The following is a 27,842-nucleotide window of genomic DNA, read 5'->3' as shown; positions in this document are numbered from 1 at the left end:
TGCTACAGTGGTTTAAGGAGCATTATAGCGAACTCACGTTGATGTCTCAGCGACCAAATTCGCCTGATGTAAATCTTATGAAACCCATCTGGGTCACCATCAGGTAGCATCACTTCGTACACCGGTCAGTGGACCATTATTTACGCAAGTTACATGACCTGTTTGTAGACATCTAATACCAAATACCTCCGCAAACTTACTAACAAACTGTCGGATCTCTGATACGCACAATAAGTGATGGATTTCTTTCCAAAGACGGACAAACAAGCCATTAAGCAAGCGGTCGTAATGTTTTGGCTCATCAGCATATGTGAATCAAGGCAGATTCTAGTTCTAGTTACCAGTAGTTACTACACCTACTACGCACAGAGGACGTGAGTCGGGCCATAATGACAAGTGTAGTGCATGTCAACATTCAAACAGCAAGCCAATAGCTACCCAAGACCACTACCAGCGGCAGCCCAATCATTGACCACTTTCATTTGTTCTGCCGTGCATGTACAGCATGACCCAAGTGACACCAGAAGCAGACAGTGTCTTCATAAGGCCATACATCAACTTCCTGTGGCGAAACAAGCGCTTTATCATTGGAGAAATACAGAGGCGAGCGAGTGAACTTGGATTACCCCAGTTCACTGCTAGTAGCGCCACATCACCACGACGCATTTGTGCGTAGCACACAAGTATTACACCATAATTTAGGAATGGAATTCAAAGTTAAAGTTGCTTTTCCAAACTTTGTTAGCAAGTGCTTTAGTATTTTAATTTGTAAACAGTCAAATTTCTGAATGATCAGGTCAATATTTTCCCTAAATACATCATTTTAAGAAAAAATAAGTGGCACTAAAAAATAAAGCTAGAAACTCAAAAATTGCTCCTGATGTGCAGATGTATGGCAAAATTAGCTGGTACAAGCCTCGGTGTGATTTAACAAATATTTTGGTCAGAATCTGCATTTTTAAGAAAAATCTAAGGCGCTAAATTTTAGACTTAGAAATATGAAAATTTGTAAGAAGCTTCAGTAAAACATAAAAACATTAATTATGTAACCCCATTGAGCTAACACTAATAGTTTTCGAGTAATTTGCAGAAAACTAAATTTGGAACTAAAACATCATTATTTGTAGTAGATTAAGTATCTGTTAATTAATGCTAGAAAGTTTTGATTACAGCATGTGGTAGACCTGTTAAATAATAGAGTTAAAACGAGTTTCAAGGCCTGGATGTAAATAATAATAAGTACAAGGTCTCTCAAAGTCGTAGTCCAAAGGTCAGATTCTAACTGTTAGTTCTATTCTGAAAATTCTAGACCGTAAAGTTTAAATCCTGGCCAGCTAAAACTTTTTCTGTGATTTTAACCAACTTACCTACAGGCATATAAAAATTACGAAAATACAAAATTAATATACAACTGTGTTATAAAATATTATAGGTCTGAGAAAGAGGCCATTTAGAGGCCACTACCATGGGCATAGGACGGATGGCAGCAGGTGTTCCCTTGGCTATCCGTTCGGCCACATATATAAATAAGCCTGAGAGGCAAGACTAGGCGTCACTTCTCCCCCAGCTACTGCAGGATCCGCGTCAGTCAAACGCCAGAGTGCGCGCTGCCTCGGATGAAATCAGAGATAGACTGTTACAAAACGCTTATTTTCAGTAGTAATAGGAAGTGTTCAAATGATTCAAATGGCTCTGAGCACTATGGGACTTAACTTCTGAGGTCATCAGTCTCCTATAACTCAGAACTACTTAAACCTAACTAACTTAAGGACATCACACACATCCATGCCCGAGGCAGGATTCGAACCTGCGACCGTAGCGGTCGCGCGGTTCCAGACTATAGCGCCTAGAACCGCTCTGCCACCCCGGTCGGCTCTACATTACTATTGTCTACATCCTGGTCACTGTCTGACTTGCGTTCATTTTCAGTTGTGAATTCACTTTCACAATCATTAATATCACATGTAATTCCTTTAAAGTGTTTGCTAAAAATCAGGGAAACAAGGGCCATTTACAGACATTTTCTCAGCTATCTCTAATCTGCCCATTGAAATGTAAAATAATTTGATTAGAATGTACTATTATGTTATTTAAAAAATAAATAATCTTAAATAAGTAATAAGAATAGATAATTATGTTATTAGCATTCTGTACTCATTACAAATCTGAAAACAGAAAACTTACTTAATTGGAGGAGCCGGACCCTCAGGTAGGTCTACCTTCCCGAAAACTGCCAGTGATGTAAAAGTCTTCAACAGTGAACAATGTACTGATCTTAACGATCAACTATGATGCCCCCGGGGTCTATGATTTACAGTCTGAGCTTCGGGTCCTCTTGACACAGACTGCTTCAATTAAGGGATAAATAGCCACCAAATATGGCATATTAACATCGCAAACAGTGAAATCAACATGTCAGTTGCTCAGTTATCTCGCGTTCTGTTTCGTTAGTTCTATTGTAAATGCCTATTCGCGGGTAAAAAGTACTTGCGAGTCCTTGTGCATTGTTCACAAGAGTGCGCATCCATTTTTAATCGTTTGTCATCGCCTCGGTGTAAAGAGGGCTTAGCTATGCCAAAAATTATGTTGACACGGTGGGAACGAAATGAGTTAGCAGTAGTACAACATGTAATTAATTCATCCATGAATACCGAGCGAGGTGGCGCAGTGGTTAGCACACTGGACTCGCATTCGGGAGGACGACGGTTCAATCCCGTCTCCGGCCATCCTGATTTAGGTTTTCCGTGATTTCCCTAAAATCGCTTCAGGCAAATGCCGGGATGGTTCCTTTGAAAGGGCACGGCCGATTTCCTTCCCCATCCTTCCCTCACCCGAGCTTGCGCTCCGTCTATAATGACCTCGTTGTCGACGGGACGTTAAACACTAATATCCTCCTCCATCCATGAATAATTTTTACAAATGATACAGGATTTGCCAGTTTAATACTAGAACAGGCTTTTCAGAAAACCTTATGAGAAGGAGGGTCTGATTTGTGGTACACGCGATCCGACAGGCAGCCACTAATATTGTCTAATGATAGACTGTGGTATACCGTAGTAGATGTGCAGCGTGCAGAGATGAAAATACAATGAAAAAAGGTGATGACAAAAAATAGAACCAGAGAGGACTGAAACGTTCTTTATTAGTCCTATTCCTTAATTTACAAGCAACTAAAGTTGGCGATGTATTGCTCCAGTTTTAATTCTACTAACTGTTTAAAATAACTATGGTAGAATTTTAAGCGTAAACCTGGTATTAAAATAAGCACGCTCATTTTCGTTTCTCGTACATTCGAAGTCAAACTTTTGCAGCTACAGTTGGTACGCGGAGATTTGCGTCATAGCTTTGTTTAGCATATTGGCATCATTGTTTGTTGCGACAGTCTTTTGCAAAATATGCGGTGAAGTAGTGTGGTAGTATGTGCGTGGTATGGCAGTAAATAATAATTAAAGGTTCGTAATCAGTAATAACTAGTTGATATCATTATCTAATAGCGTTGAAAGCTTTAAATGAACCAATTTGTGATACGTGTTTCGTCATACCGGAGAGACCGGAACACGAATGTGATCAGCTGTTGTGCGCAGTCTCGTATCGAAGTTCCGTACTGCGAAAAAAAGGAATATAAAAATTTAAAACTGTGACATAATTGTTCAATCGTTCATGAACATTTAATAGTGTAGAAGGCTTCAAACCGTAAGCCACACTGGCCGGAGTGCCTCCTCCCTGAAGAAATTGCCCGTGTTTTTAACTCTGGTTCGTAGTAATGAAGTTTCAAAATAAAAAGCCCCTTGTTTTGAAAATGTAAGGAAATGTAGATGAATGACAAATTACCTCAAGTGAAATGCTGAGGATGTCAGAAAAATTGGGAACTTAAGAAAGCCACCGCTTTACGTAGAAGGTGCATTGCAGTGTGCTATTCTTAGATACCGGTGCATTTGATGTGAAAATTTACTTCGTTGTGTTACTGTAAATTTTCACAGAGGGGAAGTAAATAATTGTCCTTACAAATCCTTCCAGATGGAGCGAAGTCATACACATAATGATGATGCAATTAAAAAGAGCCCTGATAACAATTATACAATATGTGCAGATATTAGTTTAAATTGATAGAAAAATGTTGAAACAAAAAACTAATGCAATTAAATGTTACTGGCGGTTCCGTCACTGCGAGTTTTAGTCATAGAAAATATCAAAGTTCCCTAATATTTAACATAGGCTAGATAAGTTAAATTCAAAATACTTCATAGTAGCTTGAAGGAGATTAATTTTGCCCCTCCTCAGAAGTTACTACAGCTTTTGACTTGTGACCACACCCAATTCCTTTTAATTGTTTGTTTTCATTGCGTTATGAAAAAAAATTATATAGCATTATCAAGTAATCCATTGACAAATAAACAATGAAATCAGACAAAGCTGATAGTAGTGTGATACATGTGTGGTGATGAAAAGCACAAGAATTATTTGAATTGACTGACATCAGTAGAGTTGAATCATAATACTCAGTCAAATGAGCTTATTGTGAATTTAGTGAGGTAGTGTGGTGTAGAACAACTCTTGAAATGAAATTTTTGTGGGGTTGTAGATCAGTTAGTGAAGTAATACTATAGCTATCTGCGTGTGTGGTATCGTACCAGCCATTATTGTGACTGATGCTTTGATTTTTCCCATTATCTAATAATGGTTTTCAGAAGCGATGATGGAAAATCATTCATCTTGCTTTTTAAAACTGTGGTGTTCTGTTCTATATCTCTACCAGGACATGTTTTATGTGCCTCTGTGGCAACATCAGATATATTGGTGCTGCATTTATTTAATATCTGACATTTGAAACCCTGACCAGTTATGTTGTGATCCAAAAGTACACCATACATAAAGGCTTGTAGTCTTTGCATATGATTTGGCGAAATTGGTTCATACCAAAAGCAAGCAAAATATGTAATGTAATCAGTGTGCATTGCTAGATAAACTGAAAATGTAGCATTCTTGTGATATATTTTGCCAATTATACAGAATGGCAAATGAAAGAAGTTTCTGTGGTGAAAACTTTGAACTATGTTCTACACTGACATATCTTTTGATACCACAGCTAAAGGAATGATTATGGCAAGACTTTCTTACTAAACGATGGATCAAAAGTTGCCATGTAATAAACATTTCCAGTATTTTCTGAAATAGAGTCAGCTTAACATATGGCTGTGTAGTGTATTTTGGAATATGTGTAACTCGCATAAACACAAAAGATTTTGGCAGCAGTCTCTGTTTGTAAAATTTTTTTATATTCAGACCACTCGATGTTGAAGCCAAAACTAAAGATTCTGAAGATCTTAACCATATTAATCATCAGAGGCTACTTGCTTGCCAGGACCAATGTCTGTCTCTTACATAGTAATTCCTTTCACAGTGTTGGTGGAGCAATATCACCTAGGATGGGATTTGCGTGCACAAATATGAGAAATGAACTGAAAGAAGGGAAAGTAGAGACACCAGCTGTATGTCATCAGGTCAGAATCAGGTGTCAGAGGAGAATGGCAGACAGCTCCATAATTCGTACCCACTATAAGAACTACCAATTTGAGCTGTAAAGGGTAAGAAAGGTGTCGGGGTAGTCGTGTATTGTGAGCTGTATACATACTGCAGGTATCTTTGTGCAACACCATAAATTGTGTGTAGTGTGCAATTAAGACTTGTTTGTAAGTATTACATTGCAGCTAGTTACTTACAAGTAGTGGTATTTATGCAGATAATGTGAGCCAATATCAACAATGTTTTAAACAAGATGGTGTCTGCAGACTACGCTCCATTAACAGTTCCCCCATTTCATATCCACAGAGACTAGTGCACACACCACTCAGTGGTAAGGACTTGTCAGACAACTTATAATCCCATTTTCTGTTTATTGTTGTTAGTAATAAGTGTTGATGATGGTTGTGATGTATTTCCATATGATGAAATATGACTGAATGCTTCGACAAGCTTAGTTTCAGCAAAATGTAATACCATACTCTTTTGTCCGGCATCATTCCACATCAAATCACACAGGTCATGTCACCCATCATCTCAGATTTTCATGAAACTTTGCATATTTGCTTATTCTCAGAATATAAGAATTTGTGTAAAATCTTTTTGCTCTTTTGAGTTGGAATCTTTTTCATAAGTTAAGAGAAGCACATACATAACAGACATGTATTTATTTAAGCAGTAATTAAAGATACAAAGAACAGTTCTAGGCGCTTCAGTCTGGAACCGCATGGCCGCTACGGTCGCAGGTTCGAATCCTGCCTCGGGCATGGATGTGTGTGATGTCCTTAGGTTAGTTAGGTTTAAGTAGTTCTAAGTACTAGGGGACTGATGACCACAGATGTTAAGTCCCATAGTGCTCAGAGCCATTTGAACCATTTTTTGAACAGTACAAAAAATTTAATGTGTGTCACTTTCCAATTTCCAGAAGAGTACACATGCATTGAAAAATACTTAGGCCTAGATCACGTTTCTCCAACATGGTGGGAACTTATAATTGCAATAAAATAAAATTATTATTGGGTTTTCTATGAACGGACACACACACAAATCTGAAATCGCAATACTGCGTGTTGTGATGGAAAAAAAAAGAAGAAAATTCTAAGTAAGATCTTCCATACCCGACATCCACTACTTCAGATTTTCACAAAACTTTTTCTACTTGTTACTTTCTGCATGGCAGTAATCAGTGCAAAATTTCTCCACATACTTCATGTAGTTGAGCGGGGAAAAGTGGAAATTTTTTACAAACGAAAATGCCAAACTAATGTTGATCATTTGGATTCCATTACTTCAGGCAATAATAATAACAACAGAAAGAACCTTATTTTCAACACATTACTGCCATATTTACTCAAATGTCACGGAAAGGATGTATGTTTATTGGAAAAAATTAATAACTATACTTGATTTACGGAAATATAGAAAATCAACTTAAGCTGTTGTGGTCTAAACAGCGATTTTTAAATATGTAAAACACTTTGACAGCTCATATAAGTTTTATTTTTATCAAAACTCTTATTATTTTAAAAAATGAAAAAAAGAAGCAGCACCTTGAGTCCTGATAGATATTGGATATTCATTTAACATGTCATGTCATTGATCAGAAGTTCATTCAAATCAGATAATGTAAGCTGACAACCTGCAGTAAGGCTGCCTCATGAAAGTACAAAGCCAAAAGTTATAAATTTAATTGAAACATTTTCATCACATGGGTTAACTTTTTTTAGGGTGTCAAGTCAGCATCTTTAAAAAACAATTAATCTAGCTACACCAATGTTAATTTAAAATATGTATGTTCAGCAGTGAAGATCCCAGAAATTATCAATGAAACTTCTTAAGAGGGAAATACGGAAGCGTCCGATCCCATGACGTCACAAATATGGCGGAAACAAAAACAAACACACACACTTTCCACAAGAAGCCTAATGACACTAACGGGACAAGCACGGGAAATGGGGTGTTTTGGGTGGGGGGCAAACTAAATATAAACAAATTTAGACACCTTGCGTAGCTACAGCGTGTAAGTGAAGACAGCCATGCATGAATACCCACCCACCTCCCCAGGGGTCGTAACCCCTGCAACCCATAGAAGATAAAGATGCTTCAGTAACTGATTAGTGTTTTTTGTCTTTTTTAAAAAAAAATCTCACGGGATAGAACGAACAGATCAGAAAGATAAATATAATAAACTAAAACAGAAATTCGAGGAAACAGATAATTAAAATAAGTAATAAGTGTTTTTAAATTAAAAAAAAAAAAAATCTCACGTGATAGAACGAACAGATCAGAAAAGTAAATAAAATAAGATAAAACAGAACTGGAGACAGCCACACTCAAACCAAAGTCCGCACCGTCATGATGTCACACACGACAACACCCTTATGCCACGGGTCAAAGCCGACGCGTGGGATCGGACGCTTCTGTCGACCCCTTAAGAGAATCTCTGTTTTTAATTCACTGTGACAAATTATATTCTGTTAACTTCACATCTTTTTCATAAAGTAGCCTAATACATTCTGCCTAATGATGTAGATTTTGATATTCCAACAGCACATAAAATGTTTTGCAAAGGCACAAAACAAGAGTCTTCTTTCTGAGGCCAAAAGAATGACACTGCTGCTCCAGGCACGTGGAGAAAAAGTAGTTTGTCTCCCTCCTTCACCACATACATTTCTGATGAAGGCAAAGGACCACCAGTCATCATATAGAGCTGCAACAAAAGAATTTTGATGAGGACGAATGCATCTCCATTGTGAGGCATTTTCATTGAATGAAAAAATCAAGGAAGGCTTTTCGGAAGAATTTACTCTTCTAATCTCTAAAGAATCACAAGAAATTGGTTTGTAATGGTGAAAATAATTCATACCAGGTATTGTGCAGCTGTCAAAAATCTCTTCTCGAGGTTCTTGCATAGGAAATCCACATTGACTTTCTCTAAGAAGTGAAAAAAACATTTGTCAACATAGCTCTGCAGAGATCATAAACACCAGTTGCAGTTGTTATTTGTGCATCATCCACTAGTTGAAGACTAGCCCTTCTCAGTATATGTTTTATAGTTCCTCCCAAACAACAGCACATAGATTTACTGTGTCTAGTAGCAAAAAAGGAATGCTCACATCAATAGAAAAATCATTTTTGTGCTCACACAAGTTTTTAGCTTTTCCTATTCCTTATATTGTACAGCACATCCAACAGTGAAATAATGCACTTTCTTCACTTGTTGGTAATGCTCTGCCACCCATTTAACCATTTCTTTCTGGACAGCCTTTACAAATCCTACGTCTTGTTCCATATCATCACTTAAAAAGCAGTGGTTCACCATTATCAATTTACTTTCTTCATTTACACATACACGGGGGGGTTAGAATAGGCCTAGGGTATTCCTGCCTGTCGTAAGAGGCGACTAAAAGGAGTCTCTCACATTTCAGCCTTTGTGATAGGGTTTGACCTCCATACTTTAAGATTTTTCCATAGAGTGAGCTAATTGGGGATTGGCGCCTTAAATGGTGCATTGTGTCCATTGTGCATTGAGATCTTTAGCCCACTTTCTCGTCGTCGCACTGCAGTCCCACCCATTCTCCATCTCTTGGGCAAGGGCACCTTCCCGGGTGCATTTTCCAGCATGCAGTGTCACTTTCTGTGCCGACAATGACCATGAACTTCTTTGCACATCATATCCAGCATGGTAGCCAGTCTGTTGTGGTGGGGCCACCATGTACCCTGTTGGTTGCAGCCCCTTGACAACATAGGGATGGCTCTGCTGATGCCTGCGCCATGAACTCCCCACATATGCCAAGGAGTAAATGCCCATCACCCTGGGGCATCGGGACTCCCAGTACTGGCCATCCTGCCAGGTGGCCTTGGCTGCAGCTAGGTGGCACACGTGGGGAGCGCCTTTGGTCATAGTAGGTGACATGAGGGTGGATGACAAGCAATGAAGTGTAGTATGTCATGTCTTGCTGGTGGTCCGCCGTTGGCAGTCTCTAAGTGGGCAAAGTCTAACTTTAATGCTGAGAAATATGACCCCAAGTCGTTCCCCTCCCTGACCACACCATGGGTGGAATGCCAGGCTAAGGATGGCAGTGAAGCTTATTTGCCCCGGTACCTCCTGTATACGAGAGTTGATGGGGACTCTTTCATGTCCATGAAGCCTCAGTTTTTTGTGGAGCATTTGGAGGACAAGTTTGGGGAGGTGGAGGGCTTGTCCAAAATGTGCTCTGGGTGAGTTTTGATAAAAACAGCATCCTCTGCCCAGTCACAGGCATTACTCACTTGTGGCAAGTTGAGGGATGTTTCTGTTACCATCACGCCTCGTAAGAGCTTAAATATGGTCCAGGGTATTATATTCCACAGGGACATTCTTTTGCAGTCTGACGAGGAGCTGCATGCCAATTTAGAGCGGTGAAGTGTTCATTTCATCTGGTGTGTCCATCAGGGTCCGAGGGGTAACCAAGTTGCCACTGGTGCCTTCATCTTGGCCTTTGAGGGTGACACATTGCCCGAGAAGGTCAAGTTGATGGTCTACCACTGTGGCGTCAAGCCATATATCTCTCCTCCGATGCGGTACTTTAAGTGCTAGAAGTTCGGCCATATGTCTTCCTGCTGTACTTCCAGTCCCACCTCTCAATTTTGTGGACATCCATTGCATCCCAATACTCCATGTGCCCTATCTCCCATCTGTGTCAATTGTGGAGAGCATCATTCATCTTGCTCACCAGACTGCAGGATTTTACAGAAAGAGAGGAAAATGATGGAATATAAGACCCTGGACTGACTGAACTACACTGAGGCTAAGAGGAAATTTGAGCACCTACATCTTGTGGCTACGACCTCCTCATACGCCGCCGCTACGAGAACAGTTGTCGCCCAATCAGTTGCTCAAATTCCTGTCGCCTCTCAGAACTGGGAGACTACACCTGTCCCTATTTTGGTGGGGGGCACTTTCCTACTTGTTGCTCCTGCACCACCTACTACTTCGGGAGCAACCCCCCGCCCCCCTCCCCCAAACCATTGGGGATTTCAGTCCCCACTTCTTCGGCTCCTCTCACTATGAAGGGGCACTTGGGTCACTCCCTTCTTAGGTTTCTGTTTGTGGAAAAGATGACACCCGCCAGTGGCTGAAGAGCCCACAAAAGCAGCTGGTCGTAGGGCTTCACGCCCATCCTCAGCCCTGGAGACTCATTCGGTGAGGTCCTCTCAGCCTGGGAAACTCAAGGCATAGCGCGAGAAATTGAAATAGAAGGCCCCTAAGAACAAGCAACATGCGGTGGCATCCACACCACCGCTACCTACAAGCTCTGCGTCTGGGTGATGGGGTGGAGATTTTGGCATCCGCTGAGGATCTGGATCTCGCCGGACCCTCAGATACGATGGATATAGACTGCTCAGGCAAAAAATTGGTGGCAGCAGGTGACCCTGAGGTGTAAACGGCCTCATTGAATGTTCCATGCCTTCCCAGTCTCATGATGATGTCATACTCCAGTGGAATTGCAACTGTTTTTTCCACCATCTGGCTGAGCTACAGCAACTGTTGAGCATTACACCTGCTTTCTGCATTGCCCTCCAGGAAACCCCTGCCCTCTGCGGCTATAAGGGATATTACAGGACCTGTAGTGACTATAATCGGGTGTAAGGTGAAGTTTGTGTTTATGTCCTAAACTCAGTCTGTAGTGAGACTGTGCCCCTTCAAACCCCTCTTGAAGCTGTGACTGTCAGAATACGGCTGACACAGGAAATAACTGTCCGCAGTGTATACCTTCCTCCAGACAGTGCAGTACCCCGGAATGTATTAGCTGTACTGATTGGTCAACTCCCTAAACCTTTCCTACTTTCGGGAGATTTTAATGCCCATAACCCCTTGTGCAATGACACTGTGCTTACTGGCCGAGGCAGAGATGTCGAAACTTCACCGTCTCAGTTCGACCTCTGCCTCTTAAATACTGGGGCCGCCATACATTTCGGTGTGGCTTGAGGTAGTTACTCGGCCATTGATTTATTAATTTCCAGCCCAGGTCTTCTCCCATCTATCCACTGGAGAACCCGTGATGACCTGTGTGGTAGTGACCACTTCCCCATCTTCCTATCACTGCCCCGCCATCAGGCCCACGGACATCTGACCAGATGGGCTCTAAACAAGGTGGACTTGGAAACTTTCACCTCAGATATCACCGTTGACTCTCTCCCACTTGGTTGAGCAGGTGACTACCACAGTCGTATCTACGGCAGAAGATGTGATCCCTCGCTCTTTAGTGTGCCCTGGTGAAAGATAGTCCCTTGGTGGTTGCCGGAAGTCGCTGAGCCAATTACAGAGGGTCGGCGAGCTCTATAGCGACGTAAGTGACACCCTTCTCTAGAGCATCTGATAGCCTTTAAGTGGCTCTGTGCCTGTGTACGCCAGCTTATAAAATGACAGAACAGGAGTGTTGGGAGAGGTACGTGTCGACCATTGGGTGCCATACGTCCCTTCCCAAGTCTGGACGAAGATCAGACATCTTTTTGGGTACCAGATCCCAACAAGTGTCCCTGGTGTTACCATCAATGGCGTGCTATGTACCGATGCAAATGCGATTGCTGAACACTATGCTCAAGCCTCTGCGTCGGAGAACTCCCCCCCCCCCCACCCCCCCACCCCCCCACCCCTTCCCACCCTCCCAGCCTTTCGCACCGTCAAACGGTGGATTGAAAGGAAAGTCCTCTCGTTCACTACAGTGAACCCTATAACGCCCCGTTTACAGAGTGGGAGCTCCTCAGCGCCCTTGCGCATTGCCCCGACACAGCTACTGGGCTGGATCGGATCCACAGTCAGATGATTAAGCATCTCTCATCTGACTACAAGCGCCATCTCCTCGTCATCTTCAACTGGATCTGGTGTGATGGCGTCTTTTCATCGCAATGGCAAACCCGGCATAAACCCACTTGATGTGGATAGCTATCAGCCTCACCAATGTTGTCTGTAAGCTTCTGGAACATATGGTGTGTCGGCAGTTGAGTTGGGTCCTGGAGTCACGTGGCGTACTGGCTCCATATCAGGGCGGCTTCCGTCAGGGGCACTGTACCACTGATAATCTAGTGTCACTGGAGTCTGCCATCCAAGCAGCCTTTTCCAGACGCCAACACCTTGTTGCCGTCTTTTTTTATCTACGCAAAGCGTATGATGACACCACCTGGCTACATCTATCATTGCCACATTATACGGGTGGGGTCTCAGAGTCCTGCTCCTGATTTTTATCCAGAATTTGCTGTCACTCTTTACTTTCTGTGTCCAGGTGGATGACCTCACACTTTCCGTTATTTAGTGTCAACTGCCACTTTTCGCACCGTTCAGGTATTTTTTTTAAAATCGTTTTGCAGTTTGTTTTGATCCTCTGATGACTTTACTAGTCGATAAATGACAGCGTCATCTGCAAACACCCGAAGACGGCTGCTCAGATTGTCTCCCAAATCGTTTATGTAGATAAGGAAGAGCAAAGGGTCTATAACGCTACCTTGGGGGATGCCAGAAATCACTTCTGTTTTACACAATGACTTTCCGTCAGTTACTATGAACTGTGACCTCTCTGACAGGAAATCACAAATCCAGTCACGTAACTGAGACGATATTCCATAAGTACGCAATTTCACTATAAGCTGCTTGTGGGGTACAGTGTCAAAAGCCATCCAGAAATACGGAATTGATCTGAAATCCCTTGCCAGTAGCACTCAACACTTCATGTGAATAAAGAGCTAGTTGTGTTTGACAGGAACGATGTTTTCTAAAACCTATGTTGACTGTGTGTCAATAGACCATTTTCTTCGAGGTAATTCGTGATGTTTTAACACAGTTTATGTTCCAAACTCTTGCTGTATATCGAAGTTAATGATATGGGCCTGTAATTTAGTGGGTTACTCCTATTACCTTTCTTGAATATTGGTGTGACCTGTGCAGCTTTCCAGTCTTTCGGTATGGATCTTCTGTCCAGCAAACGGTTATATATGTTGTTAAGTATGGAGCTATTGCATCAGCATACTCCAAAAGGAACTTAATTGGTATACAGTCTGGACCAGAAGACTTGCTTTTATTATGTGATTTAAGTTGCTTCACTACTCCGAGGATATTCACTTCTACGTTACTCATGTTGGCAGCTGTTCTCGATTTGAATTCTGGAATATTTACTTTGTCTTCTTTAGTGAAGGATTTCGGAAGGCAGTCTTTAGTAACTCTGCTTTGGCAGCACTATCTTCGATAGTATCTCCATTGCTATCACACAGAGAAGGCATTGATTGTTTCTTGCCGCTAACCTACTTCACATACGACCAGAATCTTTTTGGATTTTCTGCCAGGTTTCGAGCCAAAGTTTCATTGTGGAAACTGTTATAAGCATCTCACATTGAAGTCGGTGCTAAATTTCGAACGTCTGTAAAAGATCGCCAATCTTGGGGATTTTGCATCTGTTTAAATTTGGCATATTTGTTTCGTTGTTTCTGCAACAGTGTTCTAACCCATTTTGTGTACCAAGGAGGATCAGCTCCATCGTTTGTTAATTTATTTGGTATAAATCTCTCAATTGCTGCCGGTACTATTTCTTTGAATCGAAGCCGCATCTGGTCTACACTTATATTATTAATTTGGAATGAGCGGAGATAGTCTCTCAGGAAGATGTCAAGTGAATTTTTATCTGCTTTTATGAATAGATATATTTTTCACTTATTTTTCGAGGATTCGGGGATTACAATATTCAGTCTCGCTATGACAACTCTGTGTTCACTAATACCTGAATCAGTTTTGATGCTCGTTATTAACTCAGCATTATTTGTTGCTAAGAGGTCAAGTGTATTTTCACAACCGGTTACTATTCGCGTGGGCTTATGAACTATCTGCTTTGAAATAATTTTCAGAGAATATGTTTAACACAATTTCGGATGATATTTTATGCGAACCTCTGGAATTAAACATGTATTTTCTCCAACTTATCAAGGGTAAATTAAAGTCACCACCAACTATTATCATATGAGTCAGGTACGTGTCTGATTAAGGAGACTAAAAATGTGTGGAAGTCTTCCATGCGGACCTCTCGCAGGGAATCAGTTGTCCTCTGCTGGCTTTGCATTGACGACGCTTGGGCAACCCATGGTTACCTCCTGCACCGTGAAGACCCGCCTGAGTGTTGGTGTGGTGCCCTGTTGACGGTGGCCCATATTTTGGTGCACTGCCCCACTTTGACAGCCTAGTGACGAAATCTTGGGTTACCGGACTTGTTGCCACTAATTTTATCTGACAATGCCTCATCGGCTGATTTAGTTTTACGTTTTATTCGTGAGGGTGGGTTATAACATTTGATCTAAGTTTTAGCATATGTCCTTTGTCCCTCTGTGTCCTCCACCATAGTGCTTTAGGGTGCAGGTTTTAATGTGTTGTAGAGTGGCTGGCTTCTCCTTTTTTATTCTCATGGTCAGCCAGCCATGGTAATCTGATTTGTTGTTTTACTCTCTTCATCCCGTTTCTGTGGTTTTCTTCTCCCCTTTTGTCCATTTACTTATTTGTTGCCCTTCATTGTTCTTGATATTTTTTCTTTCATTCCATTTTGAGTTGTCAGTCTCATTCATTTTATTCTCACACTTGTGGCATTGTTTTAATTCGGAACAAGGAACTGATGATCTTATAGTTTGGGCCCTTTCCTCCTCTTTTAATCCAACCAACCAAGTTGGTGCTTCCCATAATTCCCCCTGTATTCAGGAGAATGGTGTTCCGCAGGGCTCTGTATTGTATGTATCTCTGTTTTTAGTGGCCATTAACGGCCTAGCAGCAGCTGTAGGGCTGTCGGTCTCCCCTTCTGCATTTCGTATTGCTCCCCCAGTACTGGTGTAGATGAGCGGCACGTGCAGGGAGTCATTCACAAGGTGCAGTCATGGGCTCTAGCCCACGGCTTCCGGTTTTTGGCCGTGAAGTCGTCTGTCATGCGCTTCTGTCGACGTCGTACCGTTCATCCGGAACCAGAACGTTATTTCAATGATGATCCACTCACTGTAGTGGAGACGTATCGATTCTTAGGACTGGTTTTTGATGCCCAATTGACTTGGCTACCTCACCTTTGTCAGCTTAAGCGGGAGTGCTGACAGCACCTCAATGCTCTCTGCTGCCTGAGCAACACCAACTGGGGTGCAGATCGCTCTACGCTGCTAAAGCTCTACAGAGCCCTTGTTCAGTCTCGCATTGACTATGGGAGTCTGGTTTACAGTTCGGCAGCACCCTCAGAATTGTGTTTATTTGACTCAGTGCACTACTGTGGCGTTCGCCTAGGGACAGGAGCTTTTAGAACGAGTTCGGTGACCAGCATCCTGGTGGAGTCTATAGTCCCTCCATTGCGGATCTGACATGCACAACTGCTAGCCAGTTATGCTGCACACATTCGTAGTTCTCTTGAGCATCTCTCTACCATCTCTGCTTGAGGTCCATTCACATATACCTCCATGGTGTACACCCGGGCTGAAGCTTCGTCTGGACCTTTTGCGCGGCTCTAAGGACTCCGTTAACCCTGCCACTCTATGCTGTCACTTCCTCTCGATTCGTGACGTGTTCTGGATCTCTGAAGTCGTTTACTCCAATGGCTCAATAGCTGATGGTAGGCTAATGTTGGCTTCCCCTATGTCCATGGAGGCCATTTTGAACAGCAGTCCGCCCCTGGTGGCTGAGTGGTCAGCGTGATAGACTGTCAATCCTAAGGGCCCGGGTTCGATTCCCGGCTGGGTCGGAGATTTTCTCCGCTCAGGGACTGGGTGTTGTGTTGTCCTAATCATCATCATTTCATCCCCATCGACGCGCAGGTCGCCGAAGTGGCGTCAAATCGAAAGACCTGCACCAGGCGAACGGTCTACCCGACGGGAGGCCCTAGCCACAAGACATTTCATTTTTTTTTTTGAACAGCATTCCTTGCATGCTGGTTGCAGTGTATTTACTGCAGAGCTTGTGGCCATATCTCATGTACTTCAGTATATCCATTCCTGTTCTGGTGAGTTGTTTCTTCTGTGTTCTGACCCCTGAGCAGCTTACAAGCTATCAACCAGTGCTACCCTCACCATCCTTTGGTAGCGAACATCCAGGAGTCCATCTCTGCCCTGGAAGGGTCCAGTGGTTCAGTGGTATTTGTGTGGGTCCCAGGACACGTTGGCATCCCAGGCAACGAACTTGCTGACAGGCTGGCCAAACAGGCTATGCGGAAACCGCTCCTGGAGATGGGCATCTCTGAAACTAACCTGCGTTCTGTTTTACGCCGCAAGGTTTTTTCAGCTTTTGGAGACAGAGCAGCATAACAGCTTGCACAACAAACTGCGTGTCATTAAGGAGACTGCAAATGTGTGGAAGTCTTCCCTGCAAGCTTGTCACAGGGAATCAGTTGGCCTCTGTCGGCTTCACATTGGCCATACGTGGCTCACACATGGTTACCTCCTCCGTTGCGAGGACCCACCTCAATGTCGCTGTGGCTCCCAAATGACAGTCGTCCACCTCTTGCTGGACTGCCCACTTTTAGCTGCTCCGTGGCATACTTTTGACTTTCCCAGTACCCTACCTTCGTTGCTGGGCAACACTGCCTCAACAGCAGCTTTAGTTTTACATTTTATTTGTGAGGGTGGGTTTTATCATTTGATCTGAGTTTTAGTGCATGTCCTTTGTCCCTCGATGTCTTCCACCCTAGGGCTTTTAGGGTGGAGGTTTTAATGTTTTGCAGAGTGGCAGGCTTCACCTTTATTATTCTCATGGTCAGCCAGCCATGGTAATCTGCTCTCTTGTTTTTTGTCTCTCCTCCCTGTTTCTAGCTTCTTCTTGTGCTTTTTGTGTCCTGTTTTGTCCATTGTAATGTTTGTTGTCCTGTCGTTTTTCTGGTCCTTCCTTTCTCCCGTTATTGTGCCGTACATCTTCTTTGCATTCTTCCTTCCTTTGGGTAATTGTTCTACTGGGAACAAGGGACTGATGACCTTGCAGTTTGGTCTCCCCTCCCTCCCCCTCCCCCTCCTCCCTTTGAACCAACCAACCACACACGGGATGGATTTTACAGCTGCTTCTTTTCCAGCATTTCATTTTGAATTACAAAACTAGATTTCAGCAAAGTCCATTAACATAATTGCTTTTTCAGGGGTTAGATTTTCTTTCAATTTTTTCAATGATTTTGACTGACACTTAGTAGACATATATGAGTGTGGTTTAAGTGCCTGTAGTTTTGCTACCACCAAGTGTATGTATTCACTAACAGTTGCAGACTGGTTTACCAGTTATGCCGAATCTGTGTTTATCTACTGGCTGAACTCAATTTCATCACCAGCATTTTTGTAAGCTAATTTCTGTTTCAATAATTCTGACAGTTTGTCACCATTGGGACAGTTATCAGTCATTAAGTATGCAGTCATAGTTTTCAGAGTCACATGCAAGACATGTTATAAGTTCTTTGTATGTTTCTGTAATGTGTTCCATATCCAAAGCAGTTTTACATTTTGGTGGATACCCCCCCCCCCCCCCCCACACACACACACACACTCACATACACTCTCTCTCTCTCTCTCTCTCTCTCTCTCTCTCTTTCTCTCTCTCTCTCACACACACTGAATGAGTGCCGGCAGGGCCAGCTAAAATACACCACTTGGGGCGCTATATTTGGATTGTCCCATTTAAAGCAAGAGTAGTTCTCTTAAATTGCAAAGAATGAGTCTTTTTTGCATATACGGCTTCTTCTAAATGCTAACTTTGTCTTTTAGGTCTGGTAACATTTGACTATATTCGTCATTTTGTTAGAAATCGGTGGCAATCTTTACCATTCCATCAGCAATAACTTTCCATCTTTTTGGTTTTGGAACTGATAAAATACCCATTTCTGTTTTCAGTTTCCTTGCTTGTCGAACCACATACTCACTAACACTGAATTCTGCCCTTTTTTTTCCCCAAGGGGGTGGAACTAAAGTTAAAACTATCAGAATCTTCAATCTAATGCCCGGCACATTTTTCTTTCCAAAACATGCTTCACTTTTTCTAGCTTCTTTTTGCCTTGCTGTGAGTTGTGATGGGAGAGCATCCCAAGTCATGTACAGTTTTATTTGGGTCCTCAATACTTTGACTTTTTGTACTGATTCACAATATGTTACCTCAAGGTCATATGCCTCACTTTCATTTCAATCACTTATGTCAGTTTTCTGTTCACAAATCTTAAGCCATGTTTTGCACTGTTTTTGGCCTGATTTTTGCATGGATTCTTATAGCACTTCTGTGTTTTTTGAAAGAGTCACAACAAGTTCTTTGACTTCCATAAACTTTTAAGTAATGGTATGTGTGATGTCCACATACTGTAGCACTTTCTTGATCTTGTCGAAAGCTTATATAGGATTGCAGAAATATCAAATCTCATTGGTCTACACTCGGCTCTTCAATTTTTTGTAGCATTTTTACTAAGATATAGATTGTCAAGTGACATGGTGCTTTTAGTAATGTTCCAGCAGTGCATGAATTCACATTTTCCATTGCTATTAATAGACCACTAATTCATTTAAAACGTACATTGTACAAGTTGAATTATAGGGCCACACAACAAACAGGTGTGATCTGTCTCACAGAATGACAAAGAACAACTGAGGCCAGATAGACTAATTGTTGCATGCCAGTTATTCTCAACAGAGAATTTCAGCAATTGTTGCATTGTTTTCGTTCCTATAAAGATTTCAAACAAGCTACTGCTGTCCAAGAACACTTTTTAAAATGACTGTGAGCAGGTGATTAGCAGAACACGCAACTCTTTAATATATTCTTTAAAAAATTACTGAACTAGTCAAATGAAAGGAAATAGTTTTACGCACTGAAAGTTAACATGCCTGTCTAGAATGAGTTATACTTAAATATGCTAATTTGATACCCTTGCGTCTAAGGCATTGGGAAAGTGAGTGGATGAACATACTTAAAATGATCCTTTTCAATCACAGCAAAAAGTATTTTGATTTCAGATGTGTGTGTCAATTGGCAGAAGACCCATTAAAATTTTTATTTTTTTAGAAAGCTTACAATCTAGGGGATTATTTAAGACCAAAATCAGGTTCCCAGCAGGTTGGAGAAATGTGATGTAAGCATTTTTTCACATCCTCGCAGTTTTTGTAAAATCAAAAATTGACATGCTTTAATATTTTTTAAAAATTTTCTTTGTAACTTTACTGCTTTAGTAACTGGATATCTGTTAACTATGTCTTACTTCAGAAAAAATTCCAAATCAAAAGCTTCATAAACACCAGAGTTAAGGGCACTTATGTAGGTAAGTACCATTTTGCATTGACATTCTTGTAGAGCCCAGTTATCAGAATATCACTGAGACCAAAAAGATTTTGCAGAGGTTTCTACATTATAAGTATAAGTAAATGTGCGAAGTTTTGTGAAAATCTGAGATAGAGGTTTACAAATCCTTGAATTATTGCGTGTTTTGACATAGAATGACCCTCTGTGCTGTAACATATAACTGTACTGATACATGAGGATAATCTTCCAGATAGCAACAAAACTTCATGGCGTTTCCCTAGGTGGTAATCTACTGCTGTCGCTGCTAAATTTTTAGAAACTTCCATGTTTCCAAATTTTAATTACAGTTTTGGATGATGTGCAGCTGTTGGCAGTGGCAGCACTGTCATTGTCAGCAGTCCAAAGACTGATTTGATGCTGTTCTCCTAGCCAGTCCATCCTGTGCAAGCCTATATATCTCTGTCTAACTACCATGACCTACATTTGAACCTACTTGACTAGGCCTAAGCCTTGCTCCCAACAGTCAACAGTTAGTTTCTACCCTTCATCCCCAATACCCCCCCCCCCCTCCCTCAATACCAGATTGCCCATTCCTTTATGCCACTGCAAGATTTGTTGTGTCAACTGACTGATTTTAATCATTCCATAATTTTCTTTTCTCCCCAATTCAGACAGTGCTTTCTCATTAGATTTCTGACCTACCCACTTAATCTTAAGAATTTTTCTGTGGCACCACATTTCAGAAGTATCTATTCTTTTCTTTTATCATTAACATTCCACTTTCGTTCTAAGCTGTACTGCAGACAAATATCTTTAGAAATGACTTGCTAACTTATAAATTTATGTCCAGTGCTAACAAATTTCTCTTCTGTAGAAATCTACAGAAGCTATATATCTTTGTTTGCCTTTTCCCAATTTATATTATAAGGTAAGTCGCAGGGTAAGTACTGCCTCCTTCATTTCTACAAAGTCCAAATCTGAGGTCGGCTTCTACCAGTATTCCAGTCTCCTGTCATTAATTTGTATTAGTGATTTGCTTTCATGGCTTATTAAACTGGTAGTTAAGTATGTAATATTTGCGTCTGTCGGCATTAGTCTTCTTTGGATATTGAATTATTCCATTCCTCTTGAAGTCTAACAAGGGGAGGCCGCCAATTGTGAAACTCTGATTCGATTCATACTGCGCATAATAAAAGCCCATGGCCAGAGGTGTAATGTGGCAAAGCACCAAGATGCACTTCTCAGCCGTTGTCGAGAAAATCGAGTTAAAAGAAACCATTGCGGTGAAATACTCTCTACGATTAATAATTTTCTACAGCGTCGTGGCGCAGCGGTAAGCGCTCGGGTTCGTAATCCGAAGGTCGCCGGATCGAATCTCGCGCCATGCAACCTTTTTTTTTTGTAATTCAAATGTGTGTGTGTGTGTGTGTGTGTGTGTGTGTGTGTGTGTGTGTGTGTGTGTGTGTGTATATATATATATATATATATATATATATATATATATATATATATATATATATATATTTCACAAATGTTATTAATTGTCTTCATAATGTTAACCACATATGGTTAACGACAGACGTAGAAACGATATTCCGAAACAAATACGTATAGCGTAAGTCAAACGTTCGAATTAGAATAGAGACCCCACAAACACAAATTTGCTGTGGCAGGTATGAAATATAAACTCCGTTACTCGCTCGTTACACTTGGAGGACAGATGTTGAATGGGCCGAAACGAGCCGCCGCATAACAGCGTAGTTGCCTGCTAACTTCGAAAGAAGGTAGATGCGGTCCCTAGCGCAACTTATAACATTGTCGAAAATCAGTGCGGACGGGAGAGCTTTGGTACACCCTGTTAAAAAAAACGGAAAAATGGAGGTGGAACAATTGGAGGGCGATCCGCCTTCACCAACATGCATAAGCAATCCATTATATATATATATTACAAAAAACTAATAATAAAAAAAATTGCATGTTGCATGGCGTGAGATTCGATCCGGCGACCTTTGGATTACGAACCCGAGCGCTTACCGCTGCGCCACGACGCTGTAGAAAACCATTAATCGTAGAGAGTATTTCACCACAACGGTTTCTTTAAACTGTCGATTTTCTCGACAGCGGCTGAGAAGTGCATCTTGGTGCTTTGCCACATTACACCTCTGGCCATGAGCTTTTATTATGCGCAGTATGAATCGAATCTGAATTTCACAATTGGCGGCCTCCCCTTGTAAGTGTATATTTTCAGTCTTGTGTATCTTGCATATCAGGTGGAGTAGTTCTCTCATGGTGATTTCTTCAAAGGATTCTCAGTAATTCTGGAGGAGTCTCGTTTACACCAGGTCCTTGTTTCAACTTATGTCTTTCGGCATTCTTTCAAATTCTTCTCACTGTATCATATCTTCCATCTCATCTTCATCTACTTCCATGTCCCTCTCCATAGCATTTTCTTTAGATGTTTCTTTGCATAGCCCCTCTAATATTCCATTCCATCCACTTTTCAGCCTTCTCTGTGTAGTACTGGCTTACTATCTATACTCTTGATATGCATATGGCACTTCTCTTTTCTCCAAAAGTCTCTCTTAATTTTTCTGTGTGTGACATTTACATCTATATCCTGCAAACCATCTTACTGTGTGTGGCAGAGGGTATGCCTAGTACCATTTTCTTTTCCCTCCTTCCCTGTTCTATTCACAAATAGCACATGTAAAGAATGATTGTTGGCAAACCTTAATATTAACTCTAATGTCTTGGATTGTCCGCCCCTGGTAGCTGAGTGGTCAGCACGACAGAATGTCATGCCTAATGGCCCAGGTTCGATTCCCGGCTGGGTCGGGGATTTTCTCATCTCAGGGACTGGGTGTTGTGTTGTCCTTATCATCACCACTAAATGATCCCTGACACAAAACAGGCCACTCTTTGTTGAATCCTGTCTAAGTCATCCAGTAATTCAGCCTGGTAAGGTTCCCAGACTGGTGAGTAATACTCCAGAACTGGATGAACAAGTGTTTCATAAGCCTGACATCTGCTTTTCCTACTGTTGGTTTTATGTGGTCATTCCATTTTAATTCACTCTTGGTGGCTACTCCTAGGTAATTTACAGTAGTTGCTATTTTCAGTGATGTCACCAATTCTTTAATCATTTAATAATGTGTTTCTTTGCCTATTTATGCACAGTGTTGCATTTATTTACATTCAGGATCAATCGCCAGGGCCCAGTACCAGTCATTCGTTCTCTGCAGGTATTCGTGCAGTTCACTCAAGTCCTCTATCGTTGATATTATCTTACAGCCAGTTGAATCATTACAGAACAACTTCTTGGAGTTTACCATAGTTTCATCAAGATTGTTTGTATTGTAAATGGCAATGGCATTTCCTTGGAATGCTCCGGACCAATACATCTGTTGATTTTCTTCCATTATTAGTGACATGTTGATCTCTATCTGTAAGGAAGTCCTGAATCCAGTCACAGATCTGGTAATCTTGTTTTTTGTTCTCTGAATGACTGTACAGAACTGTCAAACATGTCCTGAAGTCAAGGAACGCAGCATTGCCCAGCGAACAAATGTCGTTGGCGCTCTGGATCTAATGGACATCTATCTTTACAATATTCATGCAAACATACTCCTGCAGATGTCTAAAAATGAGATTGATACTTCTGCAGCTATATCAGTGTGATTTTTAGACAACTATATTCTTTTTGCTGCTTCATTTCCTGCATATTTATATTCTCTCCTTTAATCAGTTAAATTTAATACCTTGTGTATTATTCAAGAACTTAAGCTATGTCTTCTTGTTTTGGCATTTGATCATACACTGCCTTCACTATTTCATCAATTAATACTAAACATTTATCTTTTATTGGATTCATTTCCTCTGACTCAGTCTACAGTTGCCTAATGCTCCCCTAGAAACTCTTTGACGGTCTCTAGTTCTTTCAATTTATCTAGGTCTCGCCAAGTTAATTTTCTATGTTTTTACAGTTTCTTTGGTTTTAATCTTCAGTTCATAACCAATAAATTGTGATCAGAGTCAGACAGAACTGAAGATTCAATACCACCTGTGAGCTGTGACCTAAGACATCATCAGGATAGATGATACCCCTATTTCAAACTTGTACATTATGGCTACAATGATGTTACTTATTACACATGCGAACAGATATAAAAAAATGAAAAATATTTAATTGCAGAAATACTATGAAACTAATGGGATAACTGCATAAATTGAATGGTTTTGTGTGGAGACAAACAAATATATGACAGTACTAATAATGAAGACATACCAGAACAAATACAAAGACAAAAATCAAGCAGACAAAATCCTCACTGATCGACAAAACTACAATTAAAAAACCTGAAAAAACCGGTATCAGAAATTTCACTTAACACACAGCCTATAGCCCAAACGAAATCCACAATACCACAAAACCACACACAGCTTGACAATTCCAGTATCTTAACACCTCACTCTACCTATATAGCTAAAATGAAGTGTGTAGTACCACAAAATCATAACTTGCCCATATAATTAATATTGAAAACTTAACCTTACCAGTGCAGGCAAAGCACATGCCACAATACCTACCGATCACAATCCAACATAATTATCAGCAACTAACTATGCAACTAATTTCAGTTTTGATCTTTTCCAACACTGTCTGTATTCACAGTTGTTGTAATTATTAATGTAGTGTACACTGGAAAAGAGAGAGTTTATTTATGGATGTCAGTAGTTTGTTAATATGATTTTTGCAGTGGGGTCAGAGTTTGTGTTAGGCTATAGTGATTTGTTCATTACTCCAGTGTATGCTCTGAACCTCATCCTGATGAGTTGTAGTGAAGTTCTCACTGAGATCCCTCTGGAGAACCAGAGAACACAGTTGTCATCTGAAACATTTTCTGCTTCTGTCATTCCAAAGAAAAAAACTTACTCGTTTTTATATATATATATATATATATATATATATATATATATATATATATATATATATATATATATATATAAAATGGCGGAGAACAGACTTTCATAATTTATTCTCCAACAACTGGAATCAACATCTATAGAATCTTCTAGTGCCACTTTAACTACTCTAGCTGTCTCATCATTATTTCATTAATACCACTGATGTGTTCATAAGAGCAAGGAGGCAACAAGTTGACGAATTCTTCATACTACTTTACTTTAAATTTCCACAATTCAGGCGTAACCCCCACCCCCTGAGAAACCCGCTTGAGCTGAGCATGCTTTAAAAATGATTACTGCATCAGATGTGATGAAACTTCTGTCGTGGCTTGCGCTAATGACTTTTGAGACTCTTTAACTGAAGAAACCATCAAAAATAACACCCCTATTAGAGACAGCAACCTGCAGCTCAACATCATGTGGGATCTGGCCAACATGAAACTAAAGCGGGCACGTTGAACACAGTCAACATAGGCCCCTTATATGGCAATGCAGTGAGCACCAGTGACATCACAGTCGGCAGCTATTGTATATAAGGGTGTTCCGGCAGCCCACTGTCGCTCACATCACTTGATGATGGCTGAAGAGAGCTTGGTCAGAAACTTGCGGACGTATCACAGACTTTACAACTGTCTGCTTTTACTTGTAAAACTTTTAATACTCTCATTTGTGCTGGACAGTAGAAGATTGATGGTACCATGCTGCCTCAAAGATGTTAGATGAATACCACCATAACAACCAGTTAAAATGAAATCCCAACAAAACAAAAGTGTGCACACTCCATCCGAGGAACAGACAGGCCCTTACGAAACTTCGAGTAGCTTGGAGAGGAGCGCAACTGGAACAGAGTTTCCAGCCCAAATGTCCTGGGTCACTCTTGACCATACATTGAATTTCAAGCAGTACTGTCTGAATGTAAAACAAAAAAATGTTACATTTTAAATAATTTTTACACTTCTTTTGTAGGGGTCTGATGTGTTACATCATCTTATTCATAGAAACTTATCACCACATCCTTTGCAATTTCACTATGACCGTTGACATGATTACTTGTTAGCTACTGCTATTTCAATCATCTCAAACATGAGAGAAAAATCAAGTGTTACTGCATTTCTGGCAACTGTGATATGCTGTAAAATATTTTCTCAAGGGAATTTTATCTATCATAGCTAATTCAAAGAGTAAAATAATTCCATTAAATATAAAATTTTCATCTAATTTGTTATGGATATCACAGTATATGAGTTTCTTGGCCTAATTTATTCTTTTGTATCTTAAATGTAAAAAGTGTTTGAAAATATTTTAAAATTGTTTGATGCCTTAATTATTTTTTTGGGAACAATGAAAAGTAAAGTAATAAATTTTGTATCGCAATATAATATCATGAATTTTGTACATGTTGAGTAGATCATCTTTGTTCAAACTTAATATGTACATCTTTTTGGTGTGAAGTGTTGTGCAGTTTAGAAATTATAATCGTACATTCTGTCTTTTGAATAGGTTTAAAATAAGACAAAATCTATTACAATTTCAAAATTTTGCATTTTGGTTTCCTTTTTCATGAAAGTACCCTCATGGTCTGTGCTATTCTCACCTGACGAATATGAGGGTGCTATGTCATGACTTACCTGGTGGAAAATCTTCATGAGGCAATAAGCATACTATATGTGCAACATTCCTCAGACTCCTGCATACCATACCATTTATCTCTTCCAAATATTGATTTTTGTTATGCTTGTTTCCCGATTTTGAAATTCTTTGGAAATCACACAGGGAACTGTGTTGAAATGAAGTGGATGATGCTGTTCAAATCTACTCTTTATGCAGGGTGTCCCAGGAGGAATAATCAGTATTGAGGGGTATGACAGGATTGATCATTTGAAGCTGAAAAGTCTAGTAAACGTTAGCTCTAAAAAATGTATCTTAATGAGCTGTAAGCATTTGTTCACCTTTGCTGTGGTACTGTGAAACGCACCTCTTCTACTGAGCAAGTGCTCATAGCTTCTAAGAAATAAGAGCCCATGTTTATTAGACATATTTGTTTTGAAAGACCATTGTTACGAAAATTCCTGGCAGATTAAAGCTGTGTGCCGGACCGAGACTCGAACTCGGGACCTTTGCCTTTCGCGGGCAAGTGCTCTACCAACTGAGCTACCCAAGCACGACTCACAACCTGTACTCACAGCTTTACTTTTGCCAGAACCTCGTCTCCTACCTTCCAAACTTTACAGAATCTCTCCTGCGAACCCTTCAGAACTAGCACTCCTGAAAGAAAGGATGTTGTGGAGACATGGCTTAGCCACAGCCTGGGGGATGTTTCCAGAATGAGATTTTCACTCTGCAGCAGTGTGTGCGCTGATATGAAGTTTGGAAGGTAGGAGACAAGGTACTGGCAAAAGTAAAGCTGTGAGGACGGGTCGTGAGTCGTGCTTGGGTAGCTCAGTTGGTAGAGCACTTGCCCACGAAAGGCAAAGGTCCCAAGTTCGAGTCTCGGTCTGGCACACAGTTTTAATCTGCCAGGAAGTTTCATATCAGCGCACACTCCGCTGGAGAGTGAAAATCTCATTCTGGAAACATCCCCCAGGCTGTGGCTAAGCCATGTCTCCGCAATATCCTTTCTTTCAGGAGTGCTAGTGCTGCAGGGTTCGCAGGAGAGCTTCTGTAAAGTTTGGAAGGTAGGAGACGAGGTACTGGCAGAAGTAAAGCTGTGAGGATGGGTCGTGAGTAATGCTTGGGTAGCTCAGTTGATAGAGCACTTGCCCGCGAAAGGCAAAGGTCCCGAGTTCGGGTCTCGGTCCGGCACACAGTTTTAATCTGCCAGGAAGTTTCATATCAGTGCACGCTCCGCTGCAGAGTGAAAATCTAATTCTGAAGATCACTGTTGTCAAATCCCTGAATATTAACTATTCCTCCTGAGGCACCCCGTGTTACTTTATACATTTCAGAAAAGAGTGATTATTTTAATACTGTATATACTGATGGTGTTAGCCAAATGATCTTCCTAAACTTCTTGTTTAGCTCGCATGAGTCTACAAAATTTATGTCCTATTTGAGTTGTTTGTATTTGGCAGAGAGGTTTTTCAGAACTGGAATGTGCTGAAGATTTGACTGGGTGACT

At 40.9% G+C, this 27,842-nt stretch overlaps 1 protein-coding gene across 6 annotated transcripts in view; it reads left to right on the top strand.

Annotated features, from left to right (window-relative positions):
• The first annotated feature begins 3,340 nt into the window (after nucleotides 1–3,340).
• LOC124607482 (transmembrane GTPase Marf) overlaps nucleotides 3,341–27,842 on the top strand; it is a 176,002-nt gene continuing 151,500 nt past the window's right edge. For 2 of the 6 annotated variants that reach the window (XM_047139849.1, XM_047139841.1), the window contains exon 1: nucleotides 3,341–3,452. The gene's annotated coding sequence lies outside the window, so the exon portion shown is untranslated. Of the gene's footprint in view, nucleotides 3,453–5,401; nucleotides 5,638–27,842 lie in introns of those variants that run through there. The other 4 variants (XM_047139846.1, XM_047139845.1, XM_047139843.1 and 1 more) reach the window with 4 other exon arrangements.

This window comes from Schistocerca americana, chromosome 3, assembly GCF_021461395.2.
Source record: "Schistocerca americana isolate TAMUIC-IGC-003095 chromosome 3, iqSchAmer2.1, whole genome shotgun sequence".
NCBI classification, from domain to species: Eukaryota; Metazoa; Arthropoda; class Insecta; order Orthoptera; family Acrididae; genus Schistocerca; species Schistocerca americana.
This window is presented reverse-complemented; position numbering and strand designations above follow the sequence as displayed.